This window comes from Corvus hawaiiensis, chromosome 2 (genome assembly GCF_020740725.1).
Source record: "Corvus hawaiiensis isolate bCorHaw1 chromosome 2, bCorHaw1.pri.cur, whole genome shotgun sequence".
Lineage (NCBI taxonomy): Eukaryota > Metazoa > Chordata > Aves > Passeriformes > Corvidae > Corvus > Corvus hawaiiensis.
This window is the reverse complement of record NC_063214.1, coordinates 67,450,195-67,477,780: the sequence shown is the minus strand read 5'-3', so window position 1 is coordinate 67,477,780 and position 27,586 is coordinate 67,450,195. Positions and strand designations below refer to the sequence as shown.

Genomic DNA, 27,586 nt, shown 5'->3' with positions numbered 1-27,586 from the left:
AGGTGATTAAAGAGAATACATCTTTGCACAATACATAATTAACCTGTAGTTTTCATTGCCACAGTATATCCTTGAGACAAGAGTTGGATGGATAAAAGGATTAGACAGATATGTAGATGATGAAAACACTCACAGCCACATTAGAGAAGAAAAAGAGAGAGAAAAAAATATTTTAGCACATAATTTAATCACTAACTGAAAGAACAGATAAGACTTTGGCATTGTGCCAGTTATTTCATAAAAATTTATTCCTGTAATTTTTTTTTTTTTTGTAATTTAAATGAGAAACATTCATTCTTCAAAGACAGATGTGTCCTAATCCATTTTTTCATTCTCATTTTTGTTGAGAAGCTTAAAATTTTGGTGTAATATCTTCCTCTTCATCCCTGTCCATCTAGTATCTGCTTAGGTTTATTTTTATATATTTTTCTCAGTGAAGTCTGCTTACATGCTCCTTGGTTCCATGTTACTCAGAGCTGTTTTCTTTCCTATCTTCCTGTTTTGACTGCAGTATAAGGTCACACTCGTAACTCACCACCAAAATTTCTATTTATAATTTGCAATCTGTGGCATCATTTCACGTTTGCATTATTCCACTCCACGAAATTTATTCTAAAGTCACAAGCAATTCAATTAACTGAACATAGCTGCTCCCTACAGGTTTAATTAAAGTTTAACTCAAACTAATTTAAATAATGGTTTCCTGTTACTAGTTCATTGTTATGCCAGTTAAGCAAACAAACAAAAAACCTCAATTCAATACAAATCCAGTCAATTCACAGGACCTTGCACTGTTGAGGTAATAGAAATCTGTTGTTTTTTCATTAGTAAATAAATAAATAATATTTACTGGGAAACTCATACAATCATCAGGATTTTCATATCTCTTCTTCCCATTTAGGGCTAAATAAGCTTTCATTTTTGCATTCTTCTCATTTAAGGATTCATTAAGATTAACTCAGTACTTTGGTGCAGGGGAGCAGCAAGATTTAAATCAAAGAAAAACTGTAATACAGAGTACCTTGTTTTGGTCAGGATGTCAAGAAGCCATCTGGTCCAACTCACTGCTGAAAGATTAGCTTGTAAGAGGTCATGTCCATGTGAACATTGAAAATCTGTATGAATGGAGATTTCACAGTCCTTTTGGGCAACCTGCTTCTTCATTTAGTTAGCATTCCTGTGAAGGTCTTTTTTCCCTCTTTGTGCTAAGAACTCTTGTTCCTACAGTTTGTGTATACTAATTATTCTCCTTTGCTTTGCACTTCAAAAGATGAGTGCATCTTGTCTGTAATCATCTTCTAGGTCACTGAAGATGATTCAGGTCCTTCCTCAACTGTATTCTCCAACCTGAAACAAATCAATTTCTTTGACATTTTCCCATGTGTCTTTTTTTCCATGAAGACTAGTGGGATACTGAAGGATAAACAGCTAAGCTGTTTCAAATATTTGCATTACTTGTTTCAAAAGGTGATGGTAATTTTCAACTGAAAAAAAAACAAAAAAGAAAAAACTTTTATTTCCTGTTGTGCCCAAATAAAACATGAATGGACATATGGAACAGTTGATCATACTGGCAAAGTATGCAGAGGAAAATAATATGGAAATACTAGGAATGGTTTAAAACAAGTTATTATCTGACTAATCAAATTTCATGCTGCTGATGTTAGACTGTGTCCATTTCCTGACCTATACCTCTTAAAGCTACTTCTGAAATCTTTGTCTTATGTTGAAGCCTGCAGTATGCTTGTAGCTTAAGTTAATTTTTAGAAATATTGCTGCTGAGATTATGCATTAGTTGACCTCAAAATTTCATGCCACTTCTATTAAAAATCGTGAGATGAACTTTATAATGACCAGAACACACAGTTCTGCAATGGAAGAAATAATATAACTTTCATCCAGTAGTGTAGTTGCTCAGAATCACAACAAAAGTAGAGCAAGCAGATCAAAGGAAATATAAAAGATTAGCATTGGAAGCACTGTCAACACTTGTGTCTCTAAAGAAAAGAGTTTGAAAGTGACCTTGTTTCATTATTAAAGACTGAAGTTCACATTCTGCAAATGACACCAATATTGGATGTAAAATCAACTAAAATAAACTAAACTAAAATTAAAAAAAAAAAAAATGATTCCAGGAAACAGCTATGAAGACTGTGGTAGCTGAAACTTATCTGTCTTCTCCTTATTTTAGATTTAGGAAAAAAACATTTAACAGTAATAAGTGAAGAGCCAAAAGCTTACATTTCATTTTGCAGTAGTGTATTAGTACTAACAGTGTAATTTTAATAGTAATAGAACCAAATATAACATTAAAATAGTAAAACCTCCTTATTTGATATACAAAATGCTTTCTACGAGAGAAAATAACAGAGAAAAGCTACAGAAAAAAAAAAAGTAAATTACAATGCACTTAAAGATCACTTTGGAAAAAAAAATTGTTTGAATTATTGTTAAAAAGTTTGTGAGAAAAATCATGAAGCAGCTAATCAGCTCTTTGTCAACTGCTCCTTTTCCATTAATGGTATAATAGGAAAAAAAACCCCAGCAACTCATCCTTTTTCCTGTTAACAATTGTACTCTATTTTACAGTCCCAAGGCCAGATGGCAAATGGTTGTCTGTGGAGAACCATTCATAATGGCAGATCCTGTTGAATTTTATCCCATAATGTGGTTTCAAATACTTCATAGAAATATCTCATGAAAATATCTCATTAAAACATAGGGGGATATTTTTCAGGGAATTGTCATTTTACTTCTGACAGAACAATCCTGAACTCCAAGTGAGATATACAAAATACTTCAAAAGCTGAGCCTAGGAATTATTAATTCTGCTTCATATTAAAAATCACTCAATTGACAGATGCAGACTTTTTATGGATTACTATAATTTTTCATGTTGTCCCAAATGTTAATGGCTCTTTTCCTCTGTTCCACAGGGAGCAGCTATCCCTTCTTTTTAAGTGCTATGACTCAGTAACACAATTACATTATAAATAGAATAAATGTGTTTAATGCATTTTAGGTTAATTTTCCTATTTCCTGCCTTATCTGCTTTCAAGTTTGTTCTTCTGCATCTCTACTAGGGGATTTAAAAGCTTTTCCCTAGGTACCTCATTTTTCTTTAGTTTAGAAGATGATCAGTGTAGAATCTCTCTGTGTTCAGAGATCTAGATGGTAGCAGACTGAATGACACTTTGGCAGTGACCTTCTCTTTCTCATAAATAAATTTCTATAGGCAACTCTTGTTTTACACCAAAAAAGATGGAAAGGGTGAGGCCTAAGTTAGTTGTCTGTGTTTTTTACGGTTATAATTCTACTCTATCTCAATTAAAAGCTATTTTCCCTCAATGCAGGGAATTGAAGTTGTGCCATTGAGGTCAGCATCTGGGACAGACGCAAATCTGTAAACACAAACGAACACTCAGTAAAAGGAATAGCAGGTATGATTCATCACACTGACATTTCATGTAAAGGGAGAGAAATAAACATGCAGGAGAATGTTTTTATTTCTCCCAATAATGTTTTTGTTTCTCCCACCTAATAACTTAATAAGACCTGACCGTGATTAGGATGTCAGTCCTGGTGAGATCACAGCAAGAGTAGGCAGTATGGTGAGAGATAAGCAGCCCTGCCAAATTTTGTACTTGAAAGTTAGATTCCAGATCTAATTTAGTAAGTGGATTGAAGAGAGGCATGAGGCACTGAAACCGAAAAATACAATTCCAGATCTGTCTCCAAGTTGCTATGATGATTTAGGCAAGCCATACATTATTTCTACAGCCCCATTTCTGCGCTACTAATAGAGTGATTAGATTTAATAGGAAGTATTTGTGTTAGGTCTTTAAAAATGTAATACATTAAAGAAGTGTAGTAAATATTAATTCTTTATTCTTTTCATATGATTTTCAGTACTTTTTACCTTGTTTCTTTATTTTAAGGGCATTCCAATAGGTCTTGTAAGCCAACATCTAGGATTCTCTTTTCTAGCTACTTGAAACAACAACTGGTCCGCTTGCATCTTTAGCTTTCTATCAACATACTTAATTTTTCATATTTTTCCCATATTCCAGATAGAGAGAACACAGTCCATCACTCATTGATTCAGAATAAGAGAAAACCTTAAAATATTCAGCTCTTACGTGGTTATGAGCTAGAGATGGCCCTGCTCATCCAATATGCCGATGCTAAGCCTTTACAGTTTGAGTTCAAGCTCGGATGTTGCAACTCCCTGATCTATACTTTCATACTTAAAGTTCACTATAGAGTTAATAGTTCTCTTTACTTTGTTCAAGACTGGATATTTTCACAATGGGTTGGTTGGTTGGGATTTTTAACAGTTTATTGTGCTATTTAAATATTTTTATTTCACTGTTTTCAAGCGTACCTTTCCTGAAGTGTTTCAACTATGATAGCTCTTGTATTCGTTTGTTACTGCAATATCCATTTTTTTGATTGCAGACCTGGGTGTTTAGTTTTGGTCTCAAGACTGTATTTTGTAACCCTGTTCCTGAAAGGAACTGCCACCTTCTGTTCTTTGCATGCGCTTGAGAACCAAACCTGGTTTTATTTCTTAGTATAAAACTCACATTGACAGAGATCTGCCTCTTGTCAGTATTTGGTACATATGTCAAGTTTATTTTGCCCCTGCTGCCTTATTCTCTGGTTAGCAGATGATCCTGCCTTGTGTTCACTATCACAGTTACCTGTATGTCATCCTTATTTGTTGTAGAGCTCTGGTCATTCTTTATTTCTATTGATTACATGTTTTCATCACTGGCTTCTTATATTAGAAACTCCTACATACTATATCAATAACCACTTCCTTATTGCACCGTGTTGATTTCAATTTGATCTATCATGTCACTACTTTCTCCTTACAGTGCAGATAATATTGTAGTGTCTTATCAGCATGTCTTGCAACAAGACTGTAGCTCATGGAACAGAGATGCCCCAAAGTGCCAAAGTACTCATCAATTTTCAGAAGTTTTCTCATCTGATTTAAGGCCTTCCCTTCCTTCAGGCAATTTAAGGGTAAAATTGATATTCTTTTCTTAACTGTATGTTTTTATTTTGTGATAAATCGAAGTGATTTATTGTCTTTTAAAATACTTGTATGCTGGAATTTGTGAGTTCACCTTTCAAGGAAAAGGGAAGCTGAACTCACTTTTGTTCATTTTTGTTTTCTTTCTGCAACAAGTATCCTAACCACAATTTCTAGCTTTAAGGCATTTATAATAGAGAATTACCATAGACATGATAAAAAAGGATTTCACTAGTATAGTCCAGTATGCAAATGAAGTATTTAATCTAAATTATAGTGCAATAAAAATGTGTAAGAAAGTACCAATAAAAATTTATGACTGAGATCTTTATAAGATAAAGTTTATTTTGTAATGTTGTCGAGAACACAAACAATTTTGTTCTGAAATATTTTGAACAAATATTTCTACCTCAGCAGTATATCTGTGTATTCATAATAAATGCAAAGGAAGAGTTTTGTATGCATTATGAGACACTACAAGGAGGAGGTTTGATGTAGTTATGTCAGACTGTTTCAATCCTGCGGGAATGTAGTGAGGGACCAAGGTAAGGAGCATCTGCCATTTAACTTGTCAAACTTACAGGGACCAGTGGAGCTGACAGACATTGAAGGAAGTGTGTTTTGCAATTTATAAGGATTAGAATACTAATTTCTGCTGCATTTCTAACTAACACGAGACATGTAAGCAAACTAACCTGCAGTCTTACTGAGTATTTTTGAGGCTGCTAGGGTACACAGTGAAATAACTAACACAAATTGATTTTTTTGTGGCTTGAGTGTTCTAGATGAAATCAATGATGGTGTTCTCCTTAACTCTCATGATTCATGACAAACATTTTATGGGTTGTAATTTTCTTTCTCAAAACAGTCATAAGGGAATAAATGGTGACTGAAAAGCCAGAAATGTGGGCATGAAAAGCTAAATGTTAACTGCAGACAGCAGATGTCTGGTTATGATAATGATAATTTCTATTAAAAAATAGAATTATAGAATTTAAATGCAATAAAAGTATTTCAAAACCTAAAAAAAACCTTTCTTAACTAATAATTAGCTATACTTTATGTCTGCAGGTCTATGGCTATAATTTTACAAACAAAGCAAAGAAAATACTGAACTGTTTAAAAGTTAAGAACACAAGTGACAAAGGAATTAAACTGATTTTTAAAATATTTTTCCCCATTTAATTAAAAATCTCTAGAAAAAGTATTCTTTCAGCATATGTCATATCACATTACTCTTAAAAGAATATTTGGTTTCCATGGATTTTGCATTATTTCTCTCAGTGCAGCAGATATATATCTAATTAAGCAGGACCTCTCTCTTTAAAATTTAACATGATGCATGCACAAGATTTTAATGTACTTGGAGATTACAGTTTATGCTTTATGGTAATTATCAACAATACTGCTACTATTAACAATTAGGTACCAAGCTCACTTGGTATGTTTGTCACTGGCCATCTACTTCCTATCAGTTGGTGCAAAAGGCTTAACAGATTCTCATGTGGCTCTCATCTTCCAAACCTCTGTAATTCCAGGGAAAAGTCTTACTTATTTTTCATTAAATTAATTGAAAATTAAGTCATTACAATTTAATCCTATCATCATCAAAAGTATAATTTTTAACTGCATATTATTAACTTCTAGTCTTTCAGTTATTTTTTCTGCAATTACAAAAGTAAGATGGATAAAGATATAAAAATGCTTTATTTCTATTATCTGAGAAAAAAAGTGAAAGTAAGAGGGAAGTTTGAAGTATTTTATACAGACCCCAAGAACATTCTATGAAAATGAGAAAAAAAGAAGAAAATACTCCAGAATGCAAATAAAACTGACAATTTGGAGTTCTAAGTTGGAGGTCAGGGCCAGCGATCTTTAATATTATTATAAATGGTCAGGATACAGGAATCAAATGTACATTAAGTCTGCCAGTGATACTAAACTAGGAGGAACTGTGGACTCCCTTGAGGACAGAGAGGCCTTACAGGGAGATCTGGATAGACCTGAGAGCTGGGTGATCACCAGCTGTATGAAATTTAGCAAGATCAAGTGCTGGATTCTCCACCTGGGACTGGGTAATCCTGGCTGTACACACAAATTGAGTGATGAGAGGCTGGACAGAAGCTCCACAGAAAGAGAAATGGGGAATTGGATTGATGGGACATTGAAAGTGAGTCAGCAGTGCCCTGGCAGCCAGGAGCCCCAACCCTGTCCTAGGGTGCATCAGGCACAGCATCACCAGCCAGGCAAGGGAGGGGATTGTCCCACTCTGCTCTGCACTGGGGCAGCCTCACCTTGAGTCTTGGGGGCATTTCTGGATGAACAAGGATTACTTGGTACTATAATGGCAAATTCATAATATTTATTTAGTACCTTTCTCCATGAAAGCTTTCTTAAGCAACAGCTAAAGCTGTATGTCCTATAATTTGATGAGATACATAGTGTATTTTTAATCTTCCTTAAACTTCTGCCTAAAATATCATAGAATACCTTGAGTTGGATATTTAAAATCTCTGAGGATAAAACAACCTATCTAACTTTGGTGCTTTAACATGGGCAGAATCTCATTCTGATGGCTATGATAATTACCTCTTTCCAGGCAAGGCCATCTAGGACTTTAACTTCTGACCATTGTGATTTTAAAAATCAAATTCAAATTATTTGCCTATGTTAGGTGGCCTGGCTCTCATTTCATAAAGTTTAGTAAGTTCTAGAGGCATAATTTATTTGCTAGGCTTCACAAACCCATACTCGAAGCGACCAAGCCCTGTGTTTTTATCTTTCAGTTTCAACAAATCAGTGTTTACCTGTAGTCCCATATTTTTCTCTCAGAGCATTACTTATGTTGCTCATAAGTTAGGCCCATTTCCTTTACTCTGGAAAGAAAAGGAAATCCCATTCCCTTATTCAATTTTGACCTCTGCTTTCTGGCATTTTGCCCATGCCTTATTTGTCATTTTTGCTTCATCAGACTGCACTTCCCTTGGGTTTATGACATGTTCTAGTCCAAGCTTCTGGGCAATATACTTGCCTAACTTCTGGGCAAGCATAACAACCCTAGTGCTAAGTATGTAATAATCCTATGCCTTAAAATAACAGGAATAATACAAATAATAAGTATTTACTTTGATTTCGTAAATAGAAAAAAAGTCACTGAATGTGCAATGATATGCTGTTTAAAAAAGTGCAGTATAAATCATATGCTTGTATAAAGCAAATCATATGCTTTAATGCTTAGATTCTACAGAGACTGTGCTATAGAAATGTTGAAGAGAGATGAAAATGCAGTTTTGAATAAAACATCAAAACAATGGTGACAGGAGGGATGTGTCATTTTATGTACTTGATGCAATGTGGTTTATAGGATCAAATGTCTTTCATAAAATGCAGAAGATTTAACATGATTAATTTTAATTATTTTCCAAGATAAGGATTCTTTCAGAACTATATGGGGTGCTATAATAATTTTTCTCGGAGGACAGAACCCATATCTTTCTGTGGGGAGACCTAGAATTTTCCCAATGTTGCTCATGGTTCTCTTACCTTTAGAATTCTTCAGATTGCAGTTTCACCAGTTTTCAGAGGGTCCATATAAAATTTTTCTTCCATGTTCACACTCCCCTCTCTGTTTTTCTTTAAGTCAAACCTGTCGACTTTCCATTGCTTTTGCTTCTTTAGGCTGACAGCCTGCTCTGTCTGCCACAATTAAAACTGTGGGAACTTCTTCCATGGAATTCAAAATCCCTCGACACATCATAATTTTAAAAGCCCTCAGGGCTGCGTAATAAATATAGCATGATACACCAAATAAGAATAACTGGAAGAAGGTTTTCTTCTGAAATCTGAGAGAGGGAGAGAGGGAGTGTGCATATGCATGTATATTCCCGTATGCTGTCTATAAAGTACTGAAGGCAGTATTTAGCCCTGCCCTGCCAGCAGCTCTGTGCTCCTCAAAACTTCCCTTTAACCTTGTGGCTGCAAGCAGCTGTGGAACAAATTCCAAATATTTTAAACATCTAACACCTCATTTTAGAAGCATTCAGGGATGCATCAAATGGTAACATGTATCTCTGCCAGTGGTCCGATGAGTGATCTGAAGTAAATACAGAGGCTGTGCTACTCTGTGTCTACTTCTCTTTATTTTTGAAAGAGAACTCATGGTTCCTCTGTCCTTTGCAATGTTCTTTGAGCTCAATGGAGCAACTATGGCACTGAAAAGTTTCTATTAACTGCAAAAGAAGAAAACATTAAATGGCAAGCATTTTGAGGGCCACAGAGCCTGAGTTCTATGCACTTCTTCTTTCACTATTTAAAAAAATTTTGGAACAGACAATCTGATAAACTTTAATAGTCACGAAAGGCAGTGTGGTATGTTTGTGTTTGTTAATTTCATTACTGTTATTATGTTTATTTGACAAAGTTTAATTGATTTGTGGTATTCATGATCACAATTTAAAACAAAAGTACATAAAATAAATGGCTGAAAATAAGTTTATCAGTAAACAAATTGAAACACGACTGAAAACTGCATATATACTAATGAAGCTAAGATTTACTACTGCATAACTTCATAAAGAAAATTTACATTTCTCACTGAAGTAAAGGATAGAAATGGAGTTAGTGTCAGAGATGTATTTCTAGACTAATTTAGCGCTATCTTCATCTATGTTCTTTTCATTATTAATAGTTTTCTTGGCAGTAAAAATATTTTAAAATATGCCTTGAATAAAGACAAGTGCTTAGGCAGTAATTTTTGTGTACTGCACAATGCATTTATTTGTTGTGTGCAGACTGTATATTTGACTACAGTATTTATTCAGCACACATTATTATTTAAACCATGGCATATCTGGACTGCCTGTAAAATATACATTTCAAGTGTTTTGCAAATTGCCAGTGAAATTTATCAAGGTTATCAAACCTTACAAGGACTGTAGCAAGGAAAAGCAAAATAGTAAAATGGTTCTCTACTGTTGCGGCTTTCAGAAGCTGTGCTGTGGCTTCTGACACAGGGCAAATAGCACCATGCGGTTAAATGTGACTCATCACTCAACCTTCTGGATGATCTTGGTATGTACTGGGAAAACAAAAGGAACACAGATGAAGGGAAGACTTACTGATGTTCGCTGGGCTACATGTGCTCTTCTCTTAAGGTTGAGGTGTGAATGGAAAAGAAACAAGGAAACAAAAGGAATAAAAGCTTTTTATCTTTTTAAGATATTTGGGATAGGAAGTCAGAATGTGATAGCAACCCAGGTAATGGATTTGGGCATGTGGAAGATCACAGAGATCAGTCTCAGTGAGGCCATTGGTTGTTCATGCTGATCATTCTAATTAGAAAGCAGCACACATGTAGAAAAATACCTCCTGAGAGAACGTATCCATAGGAGCCCAACATCAAACAGAAGCCCAAGCCAAAGGTCAAACCTCTGTGTCTGACACCCAGGCTGCCAGACAAGGCTTGGGCAGGGTCAGGGTGCTGTAAGGGCCAGCAGCAACATGGGGGCTGGGGGCAACAAGCAGTGCAGACCCCTCCAGGGATCCATGAGGGCAGGGCTGGCAGTTTACCCATTAAAACTTCACTTTTAGGCAACTGAGTGGTATAATGTTCTTCCAATGACCTCTTTTAAAATTCCCTCTGCCTCATCCTAAAGCTCATATTTGGTCCTGTCAGAAAAGGAACCAGGATTTCCACACTAACAAAGAAGGAACTTTATAGGTGTACTATTGTGTCTACTCCTTCATATAGGCTCTGTCCTGTGACATAGGTACTGAATTCGATGACCTCCAGAGGGCCCTTTCATCCCCAGCCCTATGTGATTCTGTGACTTCTATAAAACTATTTTGTTGACTGGGAAAGAGATAGGTGTGTATCCATCTTCCTCACTGAATTCAAAACAAAGCCAAACACATAAGGTTCATAAGCTTCATAAGTTAGGTACCTAACAATACATGAGTCACTGTCACTTTTCACTGAAGTCATTGAGGAATAAGACTCATATCATTAAGAGGTTAATTTTTCACCACTTAACTTGTACAAATCCCTCCTTCTACTCTTTCAGAGGCCCTAGAGTACCCTGCATGACCTCCCACTGCCACTCCAGAAAGGTCTGGGTCTGTAATAAGTCTAACATCTGTCAGTCCTGGTATATGTCTGACATACACTACAGCATCTCAAATAGGCTTAGACATCTATGTTCACATAACTGAATAGCTCCCAGTGGTGTCTGCAAAGCTACTTAGTTGACCAAATGTTGATGTCTACTTTAAGATGAGCTGAACAGTTCTCTGTGCCTGGATTTAGTTGCTCACAGTTAGATGCTTAGTGCCATTTTTAGATGTCCTAGCATATCTGTGTGGAACTGGCAGATATGACACAAGATATGACTTGAGCTCTTCTGGAGTGACAGCTGGAAGTCAGATTAGATACTTCAAGGCATCTCAAATGGCACCAGATACCCACATTTAGACAACCAAATCAATCTGCTAGTTCCCACTGTGCACCAAAATTATCACTGTATTTGATTCTTGTGGATGACTGTTTTCCTAAGAAAAGTTCCCCATCCATAGGCTAGAATAGAAAGAAACTGCACAGCAATTTGTACTGGAAATTACATGGCTCTTTAAAACAAAGAGATAAAATATGCCAACAAATTAAAAACTAAATGAGTACAAATAACTGTTAAAAATAAGCATCCGATGGATGAGATTACTTAAAAATGTAGTAAATTCTTCAGCAATTGATGCTTTTACAGAATGAACATTCTTCCTTCTGAAAGACAGATTTGTATCTAGTGAGATTTAGTGGAGAAAAAGATGAAAGTACTGTAAAGAATTCCATGACCTTTGCACTGACAAAGGCAGATTAAGTAATCATAAGTGTTTCCTTCTGCCCATAAAAGCTTTCTGTTAAACTGCTGGACAGAAAGTTATACTGTAGAAGCAGATATCTTTAATAGAATTTCTAATCACTGTAGAATAGGATTGTTCTCTTGGGGAAAGAATAGTTTTGTTCCTCAGGGAAGTCTAGCAATAGGAAGTGTTTAATTTTGCTTTTTTTTTTTTTTTTTAGAGAATGAGATCAATCTGGATTTTACAGTGATTATACTTCTCCTTAAATGGCCCTCGGTACTTTATTTTAAAATTTCTAAAGCTTGTGTAGGTTGCCTATTCAACGTTTTAAATTGGTGTAACTGTCTTCACACGAGCTGGTGTATAACAAATGGGCAAACAAAACCTGCTTTTTTAAAAAAAATGTTTTCATTTAATAGCTGGAATGTTTATAATTTCTTTTAAACATATAACACTTTCTGCAGCTTAATCAGAGAATCTTATTAAGTGACAGATACTTCTGAGTGACATGAAGTGGCCATAGATAAAAACATAATAGGGCAGACTCTGAGGTGATAGAAGAACTATATAAATACTGAGCCAGATTCACCCTTTCCTAATTTTAAGCATTTAAAAATGTCTTTATGTCCAATTGCTAGGTGTGCAAGGGAAAATAAAAAAGAAAGAAAAAATTTAATTACCTTCTTCAACACAAACAGAAATATTGTCTGTCTTTATATTTGTTCAGTTACAAAGCTGAGAGAAGTGCTGAAAGGAGTGTCTGTGAGGCTGAAGGAAGCTGCACTCCTGAAAGTGAAACACCTGGTTGATCAATCTAAATGTAGCATTTCATTGAGGTGCACTTTCCACCTTTAATACAGCTCTGCAAATTTAACATAAAACCTTGATTTAAGTGTGCCAACAGAAACAAAACTGGTTTTCCTTCACTAACAGGCAAAAATCAAAATATCCCATAACATTTTCAAAACAACTCAAGTAAGTGAGTCATTTTAGTCACCAACTGAGAAGGCAAACAGTAGTGTTTAATACTCAGATGAATTTCTAAAACAGAGATTACCAGACTTGGGCCAAGTATTTTCATTATCACCCAGCATTACACCACAGTCACACATTAAAGCATGCCATGGTGCTAGATTGTTGTACATTGAAACACACTGTGTAGCCAAGGCTAGCTGTGAATTTGGAATGATGCTATATGGCAATACTAAGTTTCAGGTCTGTTGAGCAGTTGTGCTCACAGCATTCCTGTACAGTTGTGAGACATGGATCACCTCCTGTTATCATGTCAGCAGATTTGATAATTTCTAACTGGTATTATTTTTCTGCTTGTGGGATTCAAAATCATAATGAGATTCAGCTACTAAATACCAAAAATTATGTTGGTGTTTATCACTCTCTGCTGGACTTGCTCAAGTTATCTATGTCTTTTTGTACTGTGTGACTAAACTGGAGTGAATTATTCCTGATTCTCACAAGACCCTAACGGGGGAAGTCCAAGTGCAAGGTGATGCACCTGGGTAGGGATATCCCAGACTAGGAAATATTCTCACTTAGAGCAAGCTCTGAGGAGGAGGACTTGGGGGTTCTGGTGGATTGAAAGCTGGATATGAGCCGGCAATGTCCCCTCACAGACCGTAAGGCCAAACACATTCTTGGCTGCATTAAAAGAAGGATAACCAGCAGGTTGAAGGATGTGATTCTCCCCAGCTACTCTGCCCTCATGAGACACTACTTGGGGCTGCTGTGTCCAACTCTGGGGTCCTCAGCACATGAAAAATATGGACCTGTTAGACTGGGTCCAGAGGAGGGCCACCAAGATGATCTCAGTACTGGAGCACCTCTCCTATGAAGACAGGCTGAGAGAGTTAGGGCTGTTCAGCCTGGGGAAGAGAGGGCTTCAGAGATACCCGTTTGTGGCCTCCAAGAACTTAAAGGGGGCTTTACACAAACTTTTTGCAAGCACAGGAAGTGATAAGGCAAGGAGGAACAGTTTTAAACCACAAGAGGTTAGATTTGGGTCAGATGTTAGGAAGAAACTCTTTACTGTGAGGGTGGTGAGGCACTAGAACGTGTTGCCCAGAGAAGCTCTGAATAACCCATCCCTGGCAGTGTTCAAGATCAGGCTGGATGGAGGGCTGAGTAACCTGGTCTAGTTGATGGCATCCCTGGATTTGTCCAGGGAGTTGAAACTAGATGATCTTTAAGGTCCCTTCCAACATAAGCCATTCTACGATTCCATGATTCAGGCTAATGTCATGCTGAGTAAAGGAGAATGGTCACTACCCTCTATTCACTGATAAAATTCATGTCAGTGAATTTTCAGCACGGTAAGGCATTTGGATTCGTTGCTGTCAGGGCATGAGGAAGCCCAGCTTTTCCAGCAGAACTACTATTGTCTGAGGCAATCAGCAAACTGTACCAGCACAGGGCTGGCACATGCAGATGCAGGATTTTGCATTTCCTTATCATGAAGTTCCTGTTGTCTTATTCCACTGGCCTTTTTAGGTCCCTCTGGCGGCAGCTGTGCCTTCATTGCATACTGACTGCTCACACACATACACACCATAAACATAAAGTTTAGAGTTACCCATAAACTTAGTTTGTGTGTAGGTTTTCTCTTCCTTCTCCATGTCTTTGGAAAAGGCATTAAACATGATAGGACACAAGATAGACCCCTCAGGAACTCTACTTACAAATGGCCTATGGGTGCAGTAAAAACAGTTTTATCAAATATCTGAATCACCTTTTGTTCTTGTCTCTTTTCACAGCCTGTGAAAACATCCTAGAGGTAACAAGGTTCAGATAGAAGACACAGTAATTAAACAAAAAAATTTTCATAAGATGAATTCCGGCAAATGTGAAGTTTTTAATTATTTTGTTTTCTAATATTCTTTGCAGGATAAGTATACAGGATATATATGTTTTTCTCACTGTTTGAAAAAATATTTTTCAAATATTTTTTTTCAGATTAAAATATGAAATAATTCCCAAATTAATTGGGAGTTGGTTATGTGTTTTTCTTGTCGATTCATTATCCCCAATTCACTATTAATGCAAATGCAGGGTCCAGTAATGGAGCTATCTTGAGTTCTTTCATATTTTATATTTATTTGGATTTGCTGCCAAATTGATTGCATTTATGGCTAATTGCCTTTGCCAAAATGCTGTACACATGCATATTCACTTCTACACTTCCCACACTTCCCAGCTGAGCTACCAGCTTGTTAGAAGATTTTGTGACCATCTTTATATGAACTAATTTTTTCAGATGTTTTGTCTCCATACATAATTGTCTATTGCCTTTACAGAATAACATACTGACTTAGCTGAGGTAAGTTGTCTCATAACTACACAATAAATAAATAAATAAATAAATACCAGTCAAATGTCTGAGCTGATGGCAAGTTTTGATGGTGGATAGAGAAGGAACATGAATGACTTCGAAAAGCTGGTGAAAAACTTCACTGATGAAATGATTCACAGAGTCAAGATGGTAGCTTCTGCAATGGATTGCAGAAGGACCTCACTATACAGCGTAATTTATCAGCAAAGAAACAAGGGAAAAAAACACTAGGGAATCACCCACACAGAGGAAACTACAACAACCTTTGGGGTGTTGATTTCAAAAACATGCAGCTAAAGGAGTTAAGAGATGAATGACAAAGTTGTTGTTGAAAGGAATAAAAGAGATTCCACTCTAGGAATAATTAAGAAGATGGCTTTTCAACCAGAGAAGAGATGAGAGATTTGCTTTAAAGCCACGACATGGAAAAAAAAAAAAAAAAAAAAAAAGAATGGAGAATGAATATTCATAGTTTCTCGTAAGGTAAAAAATAAGACATAAACAGAATCTCTTGGGTTCAAAGAATACAAAACAGTATTTTGGCTAAAAGAGCACACATATATAAAGAAAAGTTAAGCTATGGAAATCGTTGATAAAAATGTTTAAGAAACAAAAGCTTATATGGATTCAAAAAATGAGTACAAAATACATAGTGATAGGGACGAACCACTAAACACCATTAAGAACAAATGAATCACTTTTGCCTTTGGAAGTCTTTGAGCTGCTGATCCTTAGGAGGAAAATCAAGGACATTTATAACTAGTTTCTTAGACTTTTTCCACAGGCAACATTTGACTGGTGCATAAGGGAGGATTGCATAAGAGAGGATAGTGGATAAAGTGGACCTCTGATATTCAAATTATGATATTGAAATTACAATAGCAAAATTAAACAGATTTGGGTTTTAATTTAAAAGGAAAAAAAAGGAAATTATGTCTCTATGATTTTTTAAACTTTAGAATAACGTGCTAATAGGAAAATGTTCCATGGATATTTATTGAAAGAGCACTTCTTTTTACAAGGCCAATAATCAAACTCAAGCTACTTGTTAGCACCTCCACATTTTATTGGCCTGACCACGATGATGTAGGCCAAGTAGTCAATCAGCAGTAAATTTGCAAAAATATATTAATGTGCTCTAGCTCCATCTAGCTTTACTTTCAGGATAACTCAGACAGAAGTTCTCTTCTGCAAACAGAATGGGAATTGTTTTGTTGAACCTATCATAGAACAGTTTCAGAAGTAAATCTTGGGGTCACAATGAAACTTGAGAAGGAAGGTGCCACTTTCCTTCGGTCCTACAAAAGTTTGGGTCGGGTCTCTAAACTGTTTACCAGCAGCATAAAAAAATGTAAAATGTAGTTTATTTTGCATCTAATTTTATTATTATTTCTTATAGAGTTATTTATTTTACATTTCTTAAAAGCATTCCAGTAGTGATACAAAGACTCAGCTATTGTGCTGAAACTGAGATATACGTAACTAAAAGTTTTTTTCACTCTTTTGTACATTTTACAGTCTTGAGAACAAAAGCCTTTCCTTCTGTAATCAATAGATTGACTTCAGTGGGGCTAGTCATACAGGAGCATGCTAATAGTTACCAAGAATATGTGTTTATAAAGGCAAAATATTATGGTATTCCTAAATGGCCAAGAAGCATAAGGAAACAATGCAATTGAGAATACACGATTAAAACTTGTAACAGTCCTTATTGTCCCAAGTAACCCAGCCTGCTCCTGTAATATGTAGCACCTTCTTGGCATTATGTTAATACAAAGGAAGTTGGGACAGTGTTCAACAATTACGCCATTAAGGAGAAATAGTGATCTTGTCAGACAAAAGTCTTTTAATATCAGATCATAGTCTATATTCCTTCTCACCTTCTTAATTATTTAGGATATTGTTTTAACTTCACAAACCACAGTTTATCAACAATCATTTACGGGACTTCACAGACTTCTGTAGAAAACTGTCATTCAGGTAGTGAAAATCCTTCCACATGTATGTTTGTGTTTTCTGGATTAATCATACTTAGCACTGTTAACAGTAGTCTATTTCCCAGAAATAATTTTTTTATGTATTATTCCCATAGGAAATAAAGAATTAGAGGGAAAGTCAAATAATATTTTGTCTGCTGTTTTGTATGATGCAATAGCCTCTTCAGAGTCTTTGGCTACAAGAATCCATGTCACCAAGACCAGCCTTCCTGTTTATGGTTTTTCCTTTTTCATTGTATTTGGAGATTCTGAATCATCTTTTTTTTTTTTGCTTGAATTTAATTTTACGTGGTGGAAGGCTAAATGTGACATTTGTAGAATTCAAAATATTTTGAAGTGTGCTGAAAGAGAATGCCAAGGCAAGGTGTTTTTCTTATTTTTCAGGATGCTCTGAAAATGAAACAAAACCCACTGAAAATAGAATAAAGCTGGTTTTGGAATCCTTCAGCTAACTTGTTAGTGAGAGTAATGAACATGTTAATGTGTTTGCAATTGCATTTTGGGAAACCTTAAAGCCCTCAACTCTTTCATGGAAAGCTGTAGCATTAACTTGGATATGCTGTCATTCTTCTGGAATTTCAAATAAAATAAAAGTCAGATAAAATTAATATATCCTACAGGGATAAATTAGAAATTTTTTTTTCAGTTTCTCTGAGATTGAGATGCTTCTATATTTACCTGAGCTTTAATTAACATATTTTTTTAGTAATAAAATAAAATATAAATTTTCTGATTTACCCATAATTTCTTCGCAGAAGTGAAGTAAAAATAAACCATTAAATCTATTCCTTTGTGTCATAAAAATATAAATATGGTTTATACCAAAACTGTGAATTAAATAACAAGTGTAAGGCTATGTAATATTTCCCTTAAGGCTCTGAATTCCAGAGTCACATTATAAAACACATTTCCAAGACATACCTAATAAGACTCAGTATAATAGCAATAAAAGGGTCTCTGACCAAGAAAAGAAACTAACACAAACGTACACACACATGTACGTATACATGTATATGTATTTATAATTTAAATTCCCAATGTTGTAACTGATCCTATGACTAGAGTTTTCCTGTAATGTCTGAAACTTAACAGTTCTCAATATAGTAATTTCTTTATGCACAAGCACTGCTTAATGAAGGAATTCAAAATATGTTTTAAAAGACTTAAGTTACACAAAAAACCCCCTAAACTGTGAACTGCCATATTCATGCACGCTTTCAGCAGTCAAAAAGAAGCAATCAAAATTTTACATGGTATTGAGAGGTAGTTCTTTTCTCTATGTAATTCAGATTTAAATTCCATTGTTTTAGTTTTTTTAAGGAAAAAGGACAACATCTGAATTATAAATTTAAAAAAATGCCATAGTTATAAGAGATAATATATTCAAAACTAGTTCAGTTAGGACATATATCAAAGTAATTCACATCAGTCAGATGCTGTCTAAGTACTGCTGATCTATTTCTCCATAGAAATAAAACTCAAACTGAAACCTTAATTCAAATTAATCTGAAAAATTTTATTATGAAATAATTTAAATCTTATGTTGCATAATGGACCATTTTCTTTCTATATTTTTGTATTCCAAATAAGTACCTCGTATGATCTAGCATAAAAGATAGATTTGCAACTACCTTTTTTCTTCTCAGCTGATGACTTTTAAATTTTTTTAATTGATGTATCTTTTTATAATTATTCCTATACAATCACTTCTTTCACATAAGTGGATTACTGAACTTCTGCCTTCTGAACACCAGCTGTGCTTCACTGGTAGTTATTATTGTAAGTCCAAAGCAGAACAACTCAAAAAACGTTCCACTGACAAGACTCTGCTGTGCTGAAACAGTAGGCCACCATCTGCATTTATCTCCTGAACTCATTTTTAAATAATATATTGTATAACTGAGCAATTCTCCCATATACTTGGGGAGCTTATTCTCTTTTCCTTCATCATTTCCAAACAGCTCATTTTTTTCCCCCTGACTATTATCTCCAGAAGACTGCAAATTCTACAGAGCTGCAGGTGACTTTTAACAGAAGTGAGGAATAGATACAAAGGATAATTTAAAGCAAGATAGACCTCAGCAGAAAGGAAAAGTCGCCTGCAGAGTGAATGTATCCAAATTCTAATGATTCTTTCTCTATTGGAGTTACTGTCCTGCTCTGTTTTGAAAGATGTAGTTATTCTCCTCTACTTTATTTAATTTACCATTTTTGAACTCACTGACAGATTTCCAGTTCACCAAAATTATAATCTTAATATCTGCCTTTTTCTTCCTTTATATCATTGCAGAGACTTTTTTTTTTTTTAATCAAGTACAAATCTTTGTTTTTTCAGTGTCTCCAGCAGCTTGGTAAGCAGCTTCACACCATCGTGTTTCACATTTACATTTGGTGCCAAGTCCCTTTCTACTGATTATCTCAGCTGGAATGCCAGAGAGCCAGGAAGGAGGGGAAGGGTTTAGCAGTTATGTCCTGCAAACGAAATCATCTGTTATTCAAAAGCAGTATGTGGTGTTCAGTTCTCAGAACTACATAGAGAACTGTGCTTTTTCTTTTGCCCTCTGACCTTGAAAATACCAAATGAAATGAATAGTGGAAAAGTTAGTATATATGAAAGACTGCCACTCAGGTATAGAGATTTGAATGTAACAGTGATTTGAGGATGGGCTTATTTTTGGATCCAGTTTTTTTTTATTAGAAAATATAAACTCTCTTCAACCAGTCATGATCCTGTAGTTGGGTCAAGTCTGAAAATTACTAGAAAAAAGTAAAATAAATATTAGTATTTCACAAAATGTCATGAAAAATGTTTATATGGTAAACTTTTGCCACTATAAACTTTCATCTAATACAAAATATCATTTCCTAAAGAGACCAAATTGAAATCCTTACAGCTAATAAACAGAGGGGTTAAGAAAGGATTTGTATCTTTCATTGTTTTTCAAGTATGGCAAGAGAGCAGGTCTTCTTTGGTCGTGCTAAACAGGTTTCCAAATAAGGATAATTTAACCTCCAATATTGGTGTGGAGGATAAATATATCAGGAATACACACTAAATACACCAGGAATACATTAAATGCTCCAGGAAACAGGCCTGATATAATTTTGACAATCAGGTGCATGATGGCTGCCTTGTTCTGTTTCGTGATACAGAGTAATCCTTATACATTTTTTCTAGGGAGGTCATACATACCATTAACTGTCTATCCACTGTCTCCTAGCTATTCTGGATGTGTTATAGGAAGCTCTGAAATAAACAAGTAGTTGAGGTGCTGATGTCATTTTATTACGGTCACAATTTACATGGAACAGGTTTTAGAGGTATCACTTGGGTCATGGTCCATTTTGAAATCATCTCCAAGACAGAAAACTTAAAATAATAAATAAATCTTTTCATTGTCATTAAAGATTAAAACAGTGCACTGTATTCTGAGGGAAAAAATGTGCCACAGCACCTCCAGAGGCCCTTCTCCCATGCCAGTCCAAACTGATGGATTTGTTCCAGTGTAGTAATCCTTCTTCTCTGACAACGTGGATAAATTTCTGTATGAGAAAGAATTGGAAGAAGCTTTTGGAAGACATTGGGGAATAATGTGTGCTTGGGTCATAATGTGCATAAATCATGGCTAAAGATGAACCTTACTGTGGGACTCACAAAGTGTTTCTGGATGTTGGTATTTACCAACATATTTAATGGAGATTTAAATGCGAAACTCAGAAGTGACTGGCTAAAAAAAAACAGAGTAGAAAAACTGTGAAAACATTGTGAGAAACATTCTTGCTGTAGAGAAGATGTATGGTTGAAATGAATATGCATTTAAATATTTAAAGGTTTAAATGCAGGATAGCCACTTTGGATAAAGAAACATGTTTCACTGGGGCCTCTGTGGATTTGTACATGCAGCCCCATTCTTTCAGATACTGAACTCCATGTTTCACATGAGGCTAACTGTTGGGGAAGATGAAACAGGAAAGCCTTATAAATATGATTGCCTGACAAAAGATTTTGGGAATATGAAAACTACAGGCAACATCGAAATGAAAGCCACTTTTGAAATACCAAGTCTTAGTTACTGAACAACTAGAAAACAATGGTATGGCCGACTGAAGGTAATCCCCTCTTGATGGAACAATACCCTCTGCTTGCAAGCAGGTCCAAGGGTCAGAGCAGACCCTACTAGCTCAGCAGAAGGGGTCCAAAGAGTAGTTTTTAGAAGTTAAGATGTAACACTCTATGGTAATATAAGAACTCTTATAGGCTGTATGTAAATGCTATAGGATTTGTATCTTGTATTAGATTGGTTAGTGACAATTAGAATATTCAGTACAGAAGATGATTTATTGTATTGTAACCAGGACTTCAGACATTCCTTACTACCTCTTCCACTCCTGCTCTTACTTCCACTCTTGCTCTTACACTCTCTCTCTCTCTCTCTCTCACCCGTTTACTCTCTTGCTCTCTTGGGCCTGCTCAGAGCTGAGTCTGGCAGCTCTGAGCAGTGCCCTTATACCCACGTCCTTTGCAATAAACCCCCTGTGTCCCAAGACCTGCCTATAGAGATCTCTCGTCTCCATCTCCGTCCCGACCGAACCCGCCCGTAAACCTACAGCTAACAGGATTAAAGAAAATTGTGAGCAATCAACCAGCTATGAAGATACGTGAACACATTGAAGCATCATCCATAAATGGTTTTTTGTATCATTAATTTTCTATGTAGTTTCTTGGGTTTAAAAAAATCAACACTGCCCAGATTAATTGCAGTTAGAAGGATGGTTTTCCTCAGTAATATGTGAAGCTGGTACCTTCAAGTGGATGGAGATATTTTGACTTTCAGAGAGAAATTAATTTCCCTACTCATACGTGTCTAGTTCAGTTTGCTGTGTCTTAGGAGTCTGAGTCATTAACCTTGTACAGAAAGATTAGGGGATTCCTATCTATGTAGTGAGGCAGATAGAGATCAATAAGGATACTCATGGGTGTCTGAAATGTCTCTGGATGCCAATGTTCAGGCACCTGCATCCCACTCAGGTTCAGAGAGAGACAAAGAACTGTTGGATTAAACATCACAGACTAAAATTTACTAGGGAAGTCTATGACAAGCAATAAATTGTCTCAGTAGTAGTGTTCAAAATGATGTGAAATACACAACAGCATGAAAAAGGCTGTGAGCTTTTTGCCTCTTCATGGGTATGCGAGCTGTACAAATATATATTTTTAGGCCACGCAATAACACACATTCTCCAACAATAACAAACAACAATGATGTCACAGACATGGAAAGAAATTAACTCCCTGGCTACATCTATATCTCAGACTACAAATTCAGCATCTATGGTTTATAAGGGAATGTTGTTTTTTAAAGCAATTACATCCGATTATGCTGGTGGTTAGCTACACATATTTTCCCGTGTCTTCCATGGGACTTGTCCACTTAATGGGATTCGCTTGCCCATTTAAACTTATGATTATCATTTTTCATAGAATAGCCATCTGGGACACAGCATTTAAAGTTTTTTTGAAAAGCAAGAGGATCAAGACTGTGAAAAGTTGGGTTAAATCTCTTGGAAGTAAATATTTTCTTCAACAATATAAGGAAAACAACACTTGGGAGAGAGTCTAAGGTATAAAACGTACTACATGTATGACTTTTAAGTGCCGATAAATAACATCTGAATGTGAATTAAAAGTCTGTGACTATCAGGTCAAGGCATTGGTGTCCCCATCCTTTTTACTCTGGTGAGTCATCATTCTTATTAGGAGTCATTCTATTCTTATTTTATTTACTTTTAAAAGAGCTTTATACATATGTTTTCTAAGAAACAAAAGTCTTCTCAAGTATTTAAAGTAGAGTTGTATTTGCATCACTGGACAAGTTGGAATATCCAAGCTATGTCACAAACTGAAAATGAAAGAAAGTTTTGTTCTTATCAGGAAGCTGTACTGTTCTCTCTTAGTCCTCCAGACCGTAGTTGATGAAAAAAATTAATATAAGACATAGTATTCTATATTACAGAAAATATGTAACTTATTCAAGTGATCAAACCCAGGATCACCAATTCCCAATTAAAAAAAAAAAAAAAAGGTATAACCTTTGAAGAAAAGGATGAAAATTCAGAAAAGCTTCATAGATCATGGCAACAATGTAGCTGAAAATGACACTGAGGATATTCCTTGAATTCTATTTACTCATCACCGTTTTTAACAATAACTTATTGTTTCTTCCTTCTGACAATGTTTGGGAATCTATTTATGAGGACATTATTACTGAAATTAAAATGATAAGCATGACTTGTGTCAGAATGCAGTGTTTAAAACGGGAAAATACTATTGTAATTATTTACCTAAATTACTTAGAAAGTAAAATAAATCCTATGTAAAGGTTTTATTCTTACTATTCATTTCCAATGCCATTTTAATAAACTAATCTGTAACTACAATATACACTACCAATGGAAACCGAGCCATTGTTATCCATGCAAATGTGTTCTTTCATGGATATTCATAATGAAAAAGTACATCAGCAATTCTGAAGCAGGTCTATGATTCAGCAGTCAACAAATATAACACCACCTGACAACACTGAGAATTTGAGCATTGCGCTGAAAAATAAAATTCAATTAGTAATTTCTGCAACTGATAATTATTCAACTTAAGTAAGATATGATAAGGAACACAAAAATACAAGGTTCAAGCATATAAAAATGTTCTGAGGTCTTAATTCCTTTAGTTTGATAAATCCTAATTCCAGCAAGACAATGACAAAACATACAATTAACAAAATTGTCTAGGTTTTCACTTAAAATGAACATGTTTTATGCAACCTCCAGCAGAAAAGTGAACGTCCAGTCATATTTCTAACTATTCCATTTATACTCATTCTATTTTAACAGTTTTTCATTCTTGTTGAATACTCATCTCTTGTGCAAGACATTTTATACCGTCTATAATGTAGCACAAAGACTTGTGGAAAGAGTGTTTGTTAAAAAAGCATTTTAAAAGGTTTGGCATACCTTACATAGTGTAATACTCCCACTGGGAATCAAACATCTTGAATATGACAGCCAGTAGCTGTCTGGATGGTTACCAGAGTCTCTCTGTTGCATGATTCAGGAGACAGACCTCAAACTTTTGCCAAACCCTTATAATCCAGCTGGCTCATGATCCTGCATGGTCACTTCAGGGTATGCATGAACAATTTCTATTATCTTACACTGTGTACAAAATACCTGTGGACTTAACTGCACAAAATCCAGTCCTACATGACCACTCTGGCATCTGTAGAAACCATTTTTACAGGCTTTTAAAAATTATCTGCATATAGTTTATTAAATTCTACATCAGAAACTGATGTTTGAAATTCTTGGGGTGATCAGATTCTCCATCCAGCATGTTAGTTAACATTTCTGTAGTACATAAGGACAGAAACTTTGTCTCCACTTGGCCTAAGCACAGCAGGAGCTGCCTAGGGGCATCTCCAGAACTGTCTGAAATATTCACCTGGAAACATTAGACAAGTGCTTAATTGTAAAGGCAGTGGTGGATATAGTGGTAGGAATCAATCCTCTTGCCTGAAGTTGGTGCATCATTTCAAATCTATCCATAGTCTCACCTATGCAGAGAGTAGCTGTATAGCTGCTTAGGAATACTTAAGGAATTGGCTTAAATGCATTTGGGTTGCACACAGACACACAGGTATACAGTAATTATAATGTTATGACAAACATTAATTTCATTTTTATAACATAATTATAATTTAAATTTCATAGACTTTGGCATAATGTTTTCCATGCAAATTTAGACATATGAAGAAACTTTCCAGTGAGAACTGCTAGAATTAATAGAAATCTTACACTGCTATCAATAACAAAGTAGAAGCCAGCATTTAATACAACTAAAAAAATTGTGAAGTGAATAAAAAAGTCTTACTGGCACTGAATAGCTGCCATTCCTACATTCTCTATTGTTATTCTGACAGGATTTAAGAGATGTGTCTTACCTCTTGACTTCTCTATATCTAGTATACTTTGAAGCTCTCTGGAAAACAGTCATTCATTATTTAGGATAGATGAATATCTTAAATATTATTTAAAGTAGCTTCAGAATGTGGTGGTAGCATACAAACGCTATTATCCTTCTACAGTTAGGAGAAAAAAAAATCATGCATGAACATAGAGATATTACAAATTTAAACTTTTTGAAAGATCTTTATTTTTTGTTAAGAATCTTTTCTATGGGCTTAATAGAGATTTGAACATAGGTTTAATTGAGATGTCAGAATGCCCTTTTCTCACCAGTAGAATGCAAACTATATGGACTGCTTTTCAGTAAATATTTTAAGATTATGTGACAACCAAATCAATTCTACTGTCATATTAATAGGTAGGTGATTAGGTGGGAAACAGAGAAGAGCTTCCTTTCAGCTCTCTGTTAGTTTTATAGGAAACAAATTCTCAAATCACATAGAAATATGGTGTTGCTTTTTATATATGTATGAAATATTTTGAATGTTGCCAAGTTTGTATAATACATATCTTATCTGCAAGCCAGATAGTACAGATTCCATTGCATCTAAAATTTTCTGTGCTGTTGAAATGTTTACAGAAATTATTGAATGTATTGGTAGGACAAAATGCAACCGTTTTTACCATTATAAAAAACAGAGGTGAGAAATAAATTTTTGGTAATGAAGTCACTTCCCTGCAACAGTAACCATTACTTTGCATACTTCATATTGAGACAGTAATTGTTTTGTTTTGTTTTTTTCTTCTTACCTTTACTGTAAGATTTCCCCACAACATTACATCTCTAAAGGTCCTAATTTCAAATGTGAACTTACAGATTTTATATTACTTTCTCCTCTGGCCACCACTGTTTTTAGAAAAAATAGCTTTTCCCCCAATGTGTTTCACCTCACGAATGTTTATAAAGGACAGTCATACTCATCTATGTCTTTGTTCTGTTCTGTAGGAACCCAGAGTGCAGAGAATATTTCTCTGCCTGTTTTGAAGGGTTCTACCTCCCTGGACAGTACTGGTTTTGGCCTTTGTCCATGGGAAAATTTGCCTAGCCTCTGGGAAGAATTCGAATCTACAATGGTGTGAATTAGATGATAGAATACTATGTGAGATTATCACAAGGTGAAAAATTTAGAGTTTTTAGGTCTATTTGCATAGTAAATAGATAAAAACAAAAAACATCAAAATGGAGGATTGTTGTTGTTCTCCAAACCATCTTCTTCTACTACTCCATATTCTGCAGTAGAAGTAGTTTGGGATGATTGGATACAGAATTCCGCAGTTCCTGTCTATGTGATTTAGGAATTTGTTGGACATTGGTAAAAAAGTGAAAATATCTTGTGTTTTAAGTTTTCATTGGGTAGTTTACCTTTAAAAAGGCAGTGAAATTTTGATAAGTTGCCTTCTTGCTGCATTCTCTGCTCTGTGCTATGTCTCGGCCACACCAGTGGCTTGTACTCCTTAGATAAGAATTAATAAACACCTCTCTGGACACTGAGAAGCATGAAGTCCCATTCGCCTCCTTTTTTCTCCTGGCAAAATTCTGAATGTCTCCCCCATCAGGGAAGACAACAATTAATAACGCAGACAGTGTTATGTTGAAATGGCTTATTATTTTCTCTTGTAAAATAGACTCACTTACTAGTCTTCTTTACTTCAAGTTTCAGTTTATTTTCATTTTAAACAGATGACCAGACAGTGTAACTTATTCTGACTTGGTCTCAGCAGTAAATTGTGAAATGTCTTGAGTATTCTCTACAATTACTGGAAGTACCTCTAATTTATCTTAGGGGTTTTTTAATAGTTACATCATGTAAAGGATGGATCATCATACTATGATTCCTTAAGGTGACCGCTGTTGTTTACTTTCCAGGTGTCTCCAGCTGATGTGTTTCTGCCTAACAACAGAAGTTCCTGGGACCTTGCATTTTGTACTTCTTTCATTGAATTTCTATTATCCAACTGTTTAAGATTATAAAGTTTCTTATGTATGAAATCCAAGATGTTGCCTCACAAATTTTAAAAGCAAATATATTCATGCAAGTAACCTGATCACATGAAATTTAGGTAAGAACAAAGAATACACTTTATATAAAAATCCAAGGGTTTAGCATTAGTCTAACTAAAACCTTAATAGCCTAATCAAAGAATTGTTAATCTAATAAGAAGGATGATAATGATTCTACTCCAAGTTATCCACTTATTTAGTTATATCTAATTTTCAGTAATGCCATACAGAGACTTTATAGAATTTACGCCTGTCTTTGTTGTTATTCTGACCTTTACACTGTCCTTGTGTGTTCTAATTCTTTAGAGAGAAAACGGGAGGTTACAGTG

The 27,586-nt window shown here is 35.2% G+C and overlaps 1 long non-coding RNA gene across 1 annotated transcript in view; it reads left to right on the top strand.

The window, feature by feature from the left end:
* Positions 1-27,341, top strand: part of LOC125336760 — a 46,304-nt gene extending 18,963 nt beyond the window's left edge. Inside the window, exon 4 of the long non-coding RNA XR_007207842.1 lies at positions 27,123-27,341. This is a non-coding gene — a long non-coding RNA (uncharacterized LOC125336760). The remainder of the gene's footprint in view (positions 1-27,122) is intronic.
* Positions 27,342-27,586: the final 245 nt, after the last annotated feature.